The sequence below is a fragment of the Microchirus variegatus genome (genome assembly GCF_963457635.1).
Source record: "Microchirus variegatus genome assembly, chromosome: 3".
NCBI lineage: Eukaryota > Metazoa > Chordata > Actinopteri > Pleuronectiformes > Soleidae > Microchirus > Microchirus variegatus.
The window spans coordinates 15,167,507-15,181,755 of NC_139804.1; the positions used below are offsets into that span (position 1 = coordinate 15,167,507).

Below are 14,249 nucleotides of genomic sequence, written 5' to 3' on the forward strand. Positions count from 1 at the left end.
ACAATATGGATACAGTGACTGTGATATTTGGAGGAATCCATAATGTAGTCTAAAACCTTAGTCTCACCTAATCAGATAAGCCTTCACTCTGAAGAATGCTGTCCCTGTGTCTGTCTTAGTGGTTCTTGTATCTGTCAGACAAAAGATTGGTTTCCTCTTAAAGTTAATGTGTCTCACTTCAAAGAATAAAAACGTCATAACGTTCAGACTCCAGTGCGATAAATGGTACACAGATGGCAAATCAATGAAGTATGTCTCAAAAGCAGTTTAATTACAATCAGCAATGGATGGAGGATGGAGACTCACAGTGACAGATTATAGCGTGAGCAGTAAAATTAAGAGCCAACCTCAGGAAAGAGTTTTTGAGATCAACACAGGAGGAGAGAGTTGTGATTTATGTGTGTGTGTGTGTGTGTGTGTGTGTGCTCCAGGTATCACTGATGTTGTGGGGACCTAAACCTGTTACACAGTACACATTATGGGAACCTAAATAATAATGTAAATGATTACATTTTATGTTGTATGCTAATATGAGGTTAGGGTTAGGGAATGTAAGTCAATGTAATGTCCTCTGAAGTCAGGAAACTAGACTCTGTGTGTATGTGTGTCTGGCAGCCACTGATCTTGATCTGTGATAGCAGTAGGAAGAGGATGAATTAAAGAGGGGAGAAAAATACATGGTTAGACACTTCCTTTTCCCATTTCCTCTAACCTCCTCCTCCTCCTCTCCTACTTCCTCTCTAATCTCACACTGAAGCTGTCTGGCTGCTGCTGGAGGTCTTTTCATCCTCTCTGCATTTCCCTCATTGCTTTCATTGTTTCCCTTTTGCCAATGTACCGATGTACATTTCTTTCTTCGTTTTCTTTGTGCTCTCTCTCCCCTCTGTGGGTTTGGTCGTGTCATAGTTTCCTCCTTTCCCCAATCCCTTGTTCTTCTGTGCATTCGTCTTTCTTCTCTGACATAATACTAGTTTGAAGTAGGAATTCAGTCTCTGGTGTAAATCACAGTCACTAGGTCGCCTTACTCCACTTTTCAAGTTGATTGCAGTATACATAACAATATACACACGCACGCACACACGCACACACACACACACACGTTACTTAAATAAGTAAATAACCCTAACCTTAACATAACCACCATTCAATATTAGCCCTACATTTAAACATTTCCTCAGAAACGAGTTACTGTCTTGTTAGGACCAGATTTTGTCTCCTTGAGGACTACTCCTCCTGACAATGTCAGTGTTTAACACATGTAACACATATAGTTGATGCATACCTCTAACAAATTTTGGACAAATGTTTAATTGCACTGCAAGGAATGTAGTATTGCTCCTTGTTAGACCATTGTTTCCCACAGCGTTTTCCAACAGTGGTAGCAGGTGGATGAGAGAGAGATACACAGTTCACTCTAAACAGAGCCAGAGTGACAGGTCACAGACACGAGAACATGAAAGAGAAAATTGTGCACAGCTGCCCTCTGTGTGGACATTAACTTCTTTATTGATGATAGTGTAAGCACACAACAGCAGACAAACACGTTCGGCAAACACGTTCCACGTTATATGTTTTGGTTCATTATCCAACTGTGGCAAATGTGACTATGGTGGGTCTCCATGGTCTGCACCATTAATGAGAAACGGTGTGACATGCAAAACATCTTTCAGTAGCTGCTATGATGACAACTTCTCATACCTTTAGAGAGGATTCTGTCCTGCACACTGGTACACTAGTGTGTCTTGTCTCCTCTGTCGACCTTGAAGGATGACTCACATCTCTTCACTCCTTTAATGATCTGCAGGTGAGGATGCTCTTTTCTCTCCTACACCACAGAGGACACACATGTCTGGCCTCAGAGTTATTAATGAGTGTATTGAGGAGAGGACATTCAGTTGCTTTATCGGTGCAAGGATTCTCCTTTCTTCTCTTTAGCAATTAAACAATTAGGCTGACATGAAACAGTGATAAAAAAAAACATTCCACGAAGGACAAAGTTTTTCTCATGTGTTAGGGAGATTAATGATATAAGACGGGCAACATGGAAGAAAAAACAAGGCAAACGAAAGCAAACTATCCAATCAGTCTTTTTACCGTTGTTTTGGGTTTTTCTGTTAGTGTTTTGATTTTTGCCTTTTTGTTTTATTGAAGATTAATTTTGTTAATGAGTTATTATTATTATTTTTTTTTTATTACATTTTATCTTTATTCTTTATACATGTATTTGATATTGCTTTGCATTCATTGGTAGTGAATCAAAAAGGTTTGGTTGTCCAAATTTAAAATAATTGTGTAACTTTGAAAAGAAGTAAAATTATTTGCTAATATAAAATATGTGATCTTATTCCATTCTGTGATTAAAAGTAGTATATATCTAATATATATATATATATACATATATATATATATATATATATATATATATATATATATAAATAATGTTTTAATGAGTCATACAGTTGTGATTGGTTTTCATAACTTCCACATTAAATAATTCAAACGTATCATATTAGAGTCCTTTGCAATAAAGGGGAACTTTGGGGCTCTCTTTGCTATTGTTGTATAACCCAGACATTGATCCAAGCTCTGCGACTTCTACCATTGCCTTCCTTTTATCAAGAATGTCGAGGGAGAATAAAAGGGTGGCTAGAAATAACTAAATCCAGGCACACACCTGTGAACACACTGCAGATGCACTACATGGATACACAACGATACACAACACAAGAGAAACACAATGATGGACGCCACACAGACACAAACACACATTACATTTGTTTTATTGGTGAAGGAAGTCAAAGACGTAAAAACCATAATGTGAACATACCGACAAGACATACTGCAGATACGCATATAAACAACAGTGAGAACAGATTTGTATTCGACAAACACCAACACAGGCACACACACACACACACACTTAGAAGGATTATTTCATTCCCGTGTCCTTGTCTGGCTGCCTGTTGAAATTGGAGTTTCCTTCAATGTGCCACTTAAGTGTCAGGACGACATTGAGCAATCACGACTGCAAAGACACCGACAGAGGAGGAGTGAGAGAAGGATAAAACAGAAGTGGCTGAGAGGAGTTAGAAAATAAACACACGAGAGAAAAAAACACCTTTGGGTCAATGGAGTGTGTTTGTAATCAGCTGAAGTTGTGATGTCATTTTACAAATCAATCTAAAGTTTTATTGCATTTTGACCTTCATCTGTGGCAACAACCTGTAGGTTACTGGAAACCCCCTGTGTGGAGACTAGACCCTGATGCGAACATGCTGCAGGGATTATGGAGCAGATCCCAACTAGTATTGGATTCCCCTGAGATAGAGGATGTGGATGTCTTAAAGGGATACGTCAGCTTTTTAGAGTTGTTGCATGAAGTCATGCCACAAAGTCAGCACTGGTTGTTTGCAGGGGACACGAGAAACAAACCTAAAGTAGTCCCAAACAAAGTCCATAGAGATAATATGTGATTTGTCAATGTAGTACACAGATGTTGTCAATGCACCTGCTGCTTCCATAAGGAAGTCCACATTTGTTATTTTCTGACTTCATTGTTTCATATTCTGTCTTTTAGGTCCCATATTATGCAAAATCAACTCTTTAACCATTTAAATCCTTATACTTGGGACTCTGGAGGCCCTATCAGTCAGTACAGGAGATAAAACGTAAAACACATGAGAGTGCTGGCGAGGGCAAAGGTATTCGAAAACCAGAAGTCCGCGAAAAGTTCTATTCTTGTCTCCACAGTGCATCACAGCGTTCTACACCAGCTTCCAGCCTCAGACGATTTATCTGTCCGGTGGATGCATGTAATATATGATAGCAATGTGCCTGCTATATCCAAATGGTAACTGCTGTTAGCTCCCAGTGGCCTCTGTGGCTGATGTCATTTCATTACATTTCCTGTCTCTTAAGTTTTGTTTTACTTTTTTTATTATCAAAGAGATACTACCAAACAGAGCATTCTGAACAGGGCTGTTTTGGCAGGGTGATTGAACTTGATCATTCTTATGGTATTTTTGACCATAGCACGTCACTGACATGTTCATTAGGACACCAGGGAACTAGCTTAACTTGGATAAATAGGGTATAATATGGGATCTTTAAATCAGAAGGGACATTTCTTCTTCCAGCTACTCCCTTTACCAGCTGTCTTCATGTCCTCCTTCACAACATCCATGAACCTTCGCTGTGATCTTCCTATTTTCCTCTTGCCCAGCAGCTTCACCTTCAACATCCCTTTTCCAATAATTACTACCCCTCCTCTGCACATGACCAAACCATCTCAAACATGCCTCTCTCTTTTTCCTCCAAACTGTTCAACCTGAATTGCTTACTCCCAATGAAAATCTCAGCATCTTCAGCTCTGCCACCTCCAGCTCCATCAGCTGTCTTTTAGACAGTGCCACTGTCTCCAAGCCATACATCATAGCAGGTCTCACTAACGTCTTGTGCACCTTCCATTTCACTTTTGCTGCTATCCTGTCACTCATCTCCACCCTCTTCACCGTGCACTCTCTTCTTCACCTTACATAAGCAACACAAACTTAGAAAACAAGACAGCGAAAGACAAGCAGTTCCTGTGTCCCCACAAGCTAAAAAATGCTCATTTTCTCAATGGTCTCTGTTGCGAGAGAGTGAGGATTTTACAACTCGAATTTTCCAGTCAGAAAGGGCTATCTAAGCTCAAGGTAGTGAAAATGTGTGGCCAGCCATGGCAAAACCGATGTTATCGAGAAAAAGAGGGGGCACATTTTGAAGATTAAATCTTTTTTCCTGAACACTTTATAAAAGATAACTGATGATTCCAAACTTTTGTTTAAATTTTGTGCAGACCATACTGGGCAGTTATGGAAGACATTTTCAAGCTAGGTCGTCATCTTTTTCTTGGCTGGTTGACTTGCAGCGACAAGGTCTGGAGATAGTTATGAGGCAACATTGTAATGTAAATTATCACACATGTGACAGTCCTTGGGACTTGTGTAATATCATATCAGCTGGCACTCATCAGCTGGTTAATTTGGCTTAAAAATCACAGAACATCAAGTTTCCATAATGGAAAAAAAAGGAATAATGTATACTCATATAACCTACTTTAATATTTAATATATTAAAGTAGGTTATATAAAAAGAAAAATGAGATCAAGGTCACTTGTTTTTTTTACAAGGGGGAGCCATAAAAACATTAAGATGAAGGTTTTTGGGGAAAGAAGAGAAAGAGAGGTGGACAGGGAAGAAGAAGTGGTGGAACGGGGAATAGTTGAGGACACGGGTGGAGATGAAAAAGGGAAGGAAAAGGAGAAGAAAAGAGGAGGGTCGTGCTCTTTCATATGGAAATATAGGCTCTCCGGCTGATGGATGGGACGAGTAATGACGACCCCCAATGACTACTTGAACATGATGTCAGCATTTTTATATTTGCACTTATACACACACACACACACACACACACACACACACACACACACACACACACACACACACATTCTTGTACTTGCTGCATACTGAGGACTGGGTTGCTGACAAAGTGAGGACCAGCATTTCCACTTTATAAATCAACACAATTACAAATATCTACTTCATGAATGACATCTACAAAGAACTACTGGTTGCAGTACCATAAAATGTCTGCTGGCGGAGCCCCAGAGCAAAAAAGGCTGGAAAACTTTTTGGAATTTTTTTTTTTTTTTTTTGGTCCAAAATTTGACAAAAACTTCATACTATACTATGTCGTCCAAAATTTGAAAAAAAAAATTTGACCCAAAATTTTTGGTCCAAAATTTGACAAAAACGTCAAACTATACTATGTCGTCCAAAATGTGAAAAAATCTTTGACAAAAAAATTTTGTCGAAAATTTGACAAAAATGTCTTACTATACTGTCGTCCAAAATTAGAAAAAAAAATTTGACCCAAAATTTTTGGTCCAAAATTTGACAAAAACGTCAAATTATACTATGTCGTCCAAAATGTGAAATAAAAATTTGACCCAAAATTTTTGGTCCAAAATTTGGCCCAAAATTTGACAAAAACGTCTTACTATACTGTCACCCAAAATGTGAAAAAAAATTTGACCCAAAATTTGAAAAAAAAATTGACCCAAAATTTGAAAAAAAAATTGACCCAAAATTTGACAAAAACGTCATATTATACTATGTTGTCCAAAAGTTGAAAAGAAATTTGAAAACAAAAATTTTGGTCCAAAAAAAGTCATACTACACTCGTCGTCCAATTTTTTTATTTATTTTTTTTTTGAGTATAGCATGTTCACAACCTAAAGAAGTGGATTCAGTGAAAACAAAGTGAGGACCGGCCAAAATGTCCTCACTCCGTAAAAATGACCTCACTTTGTTGGTTAAAAACCCTCAACGGTCCTCAGTATGCCACAAGTACAAGAACACACACACACACACACACACACACACACACACACACACACGTAGAGGAACAGCATGAAAGTGTGATGATGCATCATTTTCTTATAAGCACCTCTATCCATCTCTCTCTTCCCTCTCACTCTCTGCTCTCCGTGCCATTGAGTCAAAGCAAGATGCTGCAAATTAACCTCAGTTGTACACATGTAGATATGATTGCACACTGTTACACTGTGACACAGTGTTTGCCCCTCAGTCACATGTCTGTCAATGGTACATTGATGAAATTCTAGTTGAGTAGACATATAAGAGGGTTGCACGTGTGTCACACAGCGGAGTAGTGGCTAGCACGGTTGCCTTGTAGCAAAAAGACTCCGGTTTGCAAGCCCTGTCTGAATGGGAATCTTTGTCTATGGAGTTTGCATTTTCTTCCTGTGTGTGCACGTTTTTCTGGTTTCCTCCTGCAGTCCAAAAACATGCAGAGGTGTATTGGACACTCTAAATTGGCTGTAGGTGTGAATGTGAGAGTGAATATTTGTTTTCGAATGGTTGCATTGCGATGGACTGGTGACCTTTCTGCAAATATTGAGCTCTTGAAGTAACACCAAAATGATTTGCTTTCTCACCATCCTCCTTTTCCTTGCACAAACTAAAGACACTGGTATAGTGAAAATAGATTAAGATGGAGCGAGAGATAAGGTGGCTAATTTCCTCCCAAGTCCCCGAGTATCACCAAAGGAAGTTCTCACTGGTCGTACAATCATGGAACTAGACCACTGATATGTGTGTGCTGCGGCGACCTTAGTGTGCTCTAAATTGTTGTAAAATATGTACAATAAATTTTAAGAAATATTTCTGCCGAAAAAAACAAAACCATGGCATTCAAATAAGACATTATTTTTCTATATCTTACCTAGTATAATACATAATAATATTACCTACTCATAAAATGTCACTGTATGCATGTATGTAGTATAACTGTATGTAGCAATACAGTGACATTTTATGAGTAAGTATCCTTTGTCAGCCGGTCAGCGTACAGGCCTAATTATTCAGTTTTCACACTCAATGTTAATTTTGTTCATTAAAATTCATACAACAATACTGAACTAGCTAATAACAATGTAGCCACATAACGTTCTGAAACGTACAGTGGAATATTAAAAGATAGTGTCCAGCATGAAACAAAATGTTTTAATCGCTGTGGCTTCAAATGAACACTGCATAACATAGATAAGCGATGTTAATGAAAACTTTCCCCATAAGAAGATAAAAGGTAAATAAGAGGTTTGGGGTGCTTTCTGGGGAAACATAATTCACAAATGTTCTGTATCTGTGTGATTGTTCACAAGGAGCATTAATAAAGATTTAAAATGGTTAATACATGTTCATTTGTGCTCATTTAACTTACTTGTGTATTTCTTTGTTAAGCAATACATGACCCATTTTACAATAACGATCAGGAGGAGCAGTAAAAGAAAAGTTAGTCAATGCTTAATAATTGTTAAGTAATGCTGATTCAGTATGCCCGTAAAGAGCCAACAGCATGTATGAATTAATACCCTAATTAACCTGAATAACATTGTTAAATGTTCAGTTAAAACATGGACATTAGTAAATGATTACAGCATCTACTAATGCTGTAATCATTTACTTGTAATATTTATTGTAAAATATTACCATCGCATCCTGTACAAGCTTTGGGATTAGATAGACCTTGAGAGTCTACATATCTTGACATGACTGTGTTGACACAGCTGTCCCCCATGGTTTGTATACAGATGTAACTATGTTGAAGTTAATCAATGTATGTAATTAAGCATGTTAAATATGGCATATTCATAGTTTGGCAGTGACGTTGCTGGCGGTGATCAGCTCCGCCTCTGTGGACGCTCATTGCGCACTGTGGCCGGCACAGAGCAGCTTAGCTCGGCCTGTCCTGAGGACAAAACCCTTGACAGAGTGACGGACACTGAAAAAAATATTTTGTGCAGCCGGAGACGACGCAGAGGCTCTCCGACAGGCTATGCGTCGACGCAGAGGGCTCTGCGTAACCTAAAGTGTTTTGGTTTTCTTATGATCAGGGGGTTTGTGCTAGTGCACTGGTAAAGCAGCTCCACATGCTGGTTTTCATGTCTGCCTCGCACCCCTCCCCTGCTGCCTCTCGTCTGCCTCTCACATTCACAAAGAGAAGAACCCTTGTGCTCACAGTGTGAGGTCGACTCAGTCTACTGTAAGCGAGCACACAACTCAACAGAGAGCAGATAGCTTCCTATTAAACCCACACTGCTTGTTGTTAGACAGCTGGGCTTTAGTGCTCATCTGTGTTCTGAGGTTTTGTGCCTGAGTGCGAGTGTGTGAGGGGAATGCATTTGCTGTTTCATGTCTGTCGGCATCTGAGTCACAAAGTGCAAGTAATTTTTCATTGTGTTTACAGTATAAACACACAATATACACAATACTGTATATTGTATATTGTATATATATGTAATTATTTTAACTGCATTTTTGGTGTATGTAGCTGTCTGGGTCTCCTTTCTCCTTTTGTGTTGTCAGCGAATGCAGGAGCTCACACGGTATCTGTGAGTGATAACATCCCCTCTAGCACCACCTCCAGCAGCAGCAGCAGCGGCGGTAGAAGTGGTGTCCTACAGAGTCTCTTAAACAGACGTGCATTATTTAGCAGATGCACAAATGCAGATTGCTCAGGAAGCACTGCCTCATACAGTGTGCTTCCAGATAAACTCATTTACAATGGCAGAGGGAGATGAACACATGCAGACATTTTTTCAACATTGACAATTGTAAATATTTCTACGTCAAAAAGAAAAGGAACACATTTTCTGGTTCAGAGACTACTTCCACCAAAAAAAGGACTTCCTTAAGGAAGCTGGTGTTTTCCTCAACTAAACTCAGGACAATTAACCAGCATTTCTGACGTAAATGCAAGAGATGTGTGTAAGTCAATTCTTATGTATTCTTCTCTTCTGTTGACTAATGAACAGGATTAGCTTACCCTTTTTGTTAGTGGGGATACAAGGAAAGGCAGATTTGAAATGTACTTTAAATAGACATAATATGCCATTAGCATTTGTTATGCTTTTCCAGCACCTTGCAGTAGATATACATACTCAAAACGATTATTCAAAATGGAATTTAAAGGGGAAGTAAGTAGTTTATAGTGCCATCCAGAGGAGAGGCTGAAATTTACCACAAAGACCTGCTGCTCTGCTCACCCCCTCCCTTCCCTGACACCTACGGTATCCGCAGCTGGTCAAATGTCGTCCTCGTCGTCTTTCTCCGTGTCAGCAGATGAGGTTCGTGAGGTGAGGGAGAGGGCGAGCTACCGCGGCCGTAGCAGACGAAGCGGAGAGAGTGGAGGCGGGACTTCCGCTACAAGTAAAGAGACGCTTGATTTGTTCTCTCGCGTTTGTCCTTACAGGCTCCGGTAGTAACATGGCGTCTCGCTGCTAACAGTGACTATGCAACCGCGGCCCGCGATCATGTTATTTTACATGACTTTTTGAAACACTACGAAAATGAAACAAAAACTATTATACAGCAACTAGACAATGCAGGAGCACATAATATGTATAAAAAGTGGATTTTGGGTTATATAAACCCATAAATACTACATATTGTTCCTTTAAGCAAATCAAAATTGTGCTTATAATATTAATGTGTACACGTCATAAGATATTTAACTAAAAAAGATATAATTTTTAACACTTTCTATGGATAATGTGTACATTATAACAATGGTTATATAATCAATAGAACTAGTCACCTGACAGAAAGCATGACAGGTAGTATTCTATCTGTCGTTAAGCAGAATAGGCCCAATCAGTTTAATAAATTAAAAACATGAAAGTTTCATCATTTGACTGAAGTAAATGAATCTATATGAACTTTTTTTTATATACTGCTGCTCTAGTGTAGTCACTAGCAGCTAAATGAATTGGCATATAGATAATAATATTTCCTTGTGAAATGCACTGAAGAATGAGAGTAAAGTGGTTCGTAATGAAGGACCCAAAGTTCTATTACAGTACAGAAGTCGGGGGAAATTGATGTTTCTCCTGTGCAGTAATACACCTCATAGTCTTTGTTGCCCGCTAAAGGAAAGGCCTTTTGAATGAGTTGGAATCAAATAAAGTCAATAAATCCAGAGCTTGTTAAACACAGAGTACAGTCACTGTGCCAAACAGTCATACACCTGCAAGGGAGGCGGAGTTGTTCATGTTCAAATGTTTACTAAGTGCTGTGAGACATGCAAGAAAGGGAAATATAGCTTTAAGGAAATCTGCAACTCTCATCACTTCTGTAGACACACATGCATTAATTCATCATCTACTGCTTTTACTCCACATGAGGGTCATGGGGTTGTTGGAGCCAATCCCAGCTGCCTGATCACTGTATTCAAAATACAATGAAATGACTACAGCCTGTAAATTTGGTATTAACATTCAAACACACACTTATGGCACATAACAAAACATACAAAATGAAAGGAGAAAAAAAAAAACGAGGTTGCTAAAGATTAAAAAAAAAAAAACATTAAGAACTTAAGAAGGTGGAACTTGATGCCATATAGCACATACATAGAGCCAGTCCTCACATTCCTACTCTTCTCCACCATTTCAGCAATTTCTCCAGTGCAGTGAAATGTGAAAGCTACAGTGACAGTTCAGTCCCATGATTTCTAAACGTCATCTTTCACTCTACCAAATCCGTCTCCACTGAACTCATTCCTTTCGTTTACCTTTCATCCATGTGCCAACTTCTCCACCTCCACCAAGCGTAAAAAAAATGTATGTGCAATATCTCAACACTTTCTTTTTTTTAATTTCTGTTTCCCTTCAGGTTTTTGAACATATGCATGAGAACAGGCAGTCAACCCACAGCTAACATCTGCATAAAAGCTAAAATATACTTCTTCATCTTTAACTCATTAATATCATGTTGAAAATGGAGTTAAGCAATTGCAATAGAAAAATGACAACAACCACAATGTATGTTGCTTTCACTCTGTTCGGATTAACAGGCTTGATTTTGTCATGATCAGTCAAGCTCCCTGAATTCTTGTTCATTTATATTCATGATTTCCGCGTTTCTTGCTTTATTTTGGTCATCCTTGTTTTGTTTCTCTTCACTTATTGTCTAGTTTCCTACTTCTGTCATTGTCAACTCCCTCTCTAATGTGTCTCATTGTAAGCAGTGTCCCCTCCTTGTTCTAGTGTTTTTACTTTTCATTTTTAGATTTCTAGCAAATGTTTTGACCATTGGCATTACACAGTGGTGCAAGTGGCTAGCACTGTTACCTCACATCAAAAGGTGTCTGGTTCACGTCACAGTCCAGGGCCCTCTGTGTGGAGTCTGCATATTCTCCTTGTGTGTGTATGGGTTTTCCAAATACTTGCAGAGGTTAATTGGACACTCTAAATTGGCTGTAGTGATGAGTGTGTGGGAGTGAATGGTTGTCCATCTCTATATGTTGGCCCAGCGATGGACTGTTGACCAGGGTGTACCCCCGCTTTTCGTCCCATGCCAGCTGGGATTGGCACCAGCATTCCCACAACCCTCATATGGATGAGGGTTGTAGGATAAGGCGTTAATCAATGAATGAATGACTTTTAACCATTGGCCATTGATTGACTGTTTGCTTATTGAACTGTTTTTTTTTCTGTTCTGATCTGATTTTGGAGTAAAGTCATTCAACTGATATCCTCCCTCAAGTCTTCTCTTTGAGCATGATAGATTTATGGCCATGTTCTGACAACCATCTTTCTACTGTTGCGTCTGCGTGACAGTTACAGGCACCGCTAGGAACACGAACGTTGTCTGGAATTACATTGCTAATCAGCTTTACATGCTCCATAGCTCAATTAATTGGCAAATAATGTACTCACGACAACCTTTCAAAACCAAGTGGAAATGAACAGTGTCAAGCTTCAGTAAGTGATTTGAAAGTTTTACTGCCAACACCAAGCAAGACCTGCCCCCTTGGGGTATGAATATGTTAATGAAATTCCCTCCACCCTGGCAGGAAACAACCTATCTCTGGTTTCATATAACGCATACTGGGATCATTGAGCGGATGCTGGTTATTGCTCCCTCCAGATAAATAAACTACAGACATTCACTCCATGAGCCAGAAAACTATTAAGAGGTGATGAGAGTGTCTTAATCTTTCCACAGAGCCAGACAACGCTTACTGTTGCTGTTTGTCCAATACTGTCTTATTCATAAACTTTTATCACCTACTTCCACACTCCACCCAACCCTTCCGCACATATCTGGATGTAAACTGTGTCCTCAACCCATTAGCCTCTACTTATCTCTCCAGGCATGATCTGCATCTGCCCTTCGGATGTGGAGCTTACACACCAGTGGATAAATTATTACTACCTGTGTTTCTTCCTCGTCAAGTACATTTTGCTTTTCTTTCATTGTTGATAAACTATTTTAACACGCAGTGAATTGTGAAGAACTGTAGGGGGCCCTCCAGAGGCAAATCCTACTTTGTGTTATTTTAATGCTTCCTGTATTTGTCCAGCCAAGATCCAACAACCACTAATGTTATGAGGTGAAGTAATAATCACATACCTTTTGAGGTGCATTTGTACATAACTTGAGTTTTTATATCACTAACAACTATTATTTAAATTTCAGCAACAAATTGCACATGTTTACTCTGATACATCTTCTCCATACATCTTCATTACATCATTCCCCTACCCCTAGGTGGGTCTTTAAAAGTGATTTGAAATGTTCAATAGTGGGTGCAGATTTTAATTTCAACAGATAAATGATTGCATAGTGAGTTGTGCAACTTTTAGGGGGGGGGGGGGGGGGGGTTATTGGCAGAAATTGAATAAAATATGCATAAATATAAGTGTATACTTGCGATTCAGAAAACCTTTTATACTGTATCTACTCTTATATACTTTATGCAAAGGCTTTGCTATATGGAGGCCGTCATCTTGTACCACCATGTTCCTAGAATACAGCCATTTTTAAGCAGAAAGAGCAAAGTCGCCCACAAAGAGACATGCTTTTTTGGTATGTGAAGGCCACCTTTGCTCCCTGATGTTTATGGGAAATGGATTCTTAAATACAGGAAGTTTAAATTCCCATTTATTTCTTTGTTTGCACATGACCACTGCATCATGTTGCTATCGCAATTGTGTTGTATGCTTGGACATATAATGACAATACAGTTATTAAACGGTAATGTACATATAATAACAAAATTGCTTTTGCCATTTAAGTACAGTTAATATTTGATACTTTTACTCAAGTAGTATTCTGTGACTGACTTCTACCACAGTGATGTTCTGGTGAGATACTCATGCATGGGCAGAAACACACCGAAGTGTATTTTAAAATAAAATACCTAATACCCACAATAATAATACCCACAACCCCAATACGCTGACTCCCCAGTTAGAGACATCACAATATAACTCTTGGTCCAGATTAAAGTTGGGTAGGTAACTCAGGTTCAAAAAACTATTTCTTAAGTAGATTTGTTTGCTTAATATGTAGATAAATTAGTTTACAATTGTATAATTTATATCTGAAACTGCCATTGGTATGTGCACAACTTCTATTAATGTTAATCCAGCAATAACAAAGAAATCAGGTAGTCATGTTAAAACTGAACAAAAAACAAGGGAAACTCAAGTGTAGCTTTGAAAGCTTCTGCAATATGTGTGACTTTAACAAGTTAACAAATTAAAGTAGGCACCAAGCACTATTTAAAAATACACTACATTGTATTATTAGTATTTTAATGGAAAAAAATGAGGGCTTTTTCATAATTTCAATAAAATTACATTAGTTACAAAATAATACTTTTTATTTGAAATACA

The 14,249-nt window shown here is 38.6% G+C and overlaps 1 protein-coding gene across 1 annotated transcript in view; it reads left to right on the forward strand.

Annotated features, from left to right (window-relative positions):
* LOC310925381 (calsyntenin-2-like) overlaps positions 1 to 14,249 on the forward strand; it is a gene marked incomplete at both ends in the record, with an annotated part of 357,564 nt that overhangs the window by 250,785 nt on the left and 92,530 nt on the right. The gene's annotated exons all lie outside the window — the stretch shown is intronic.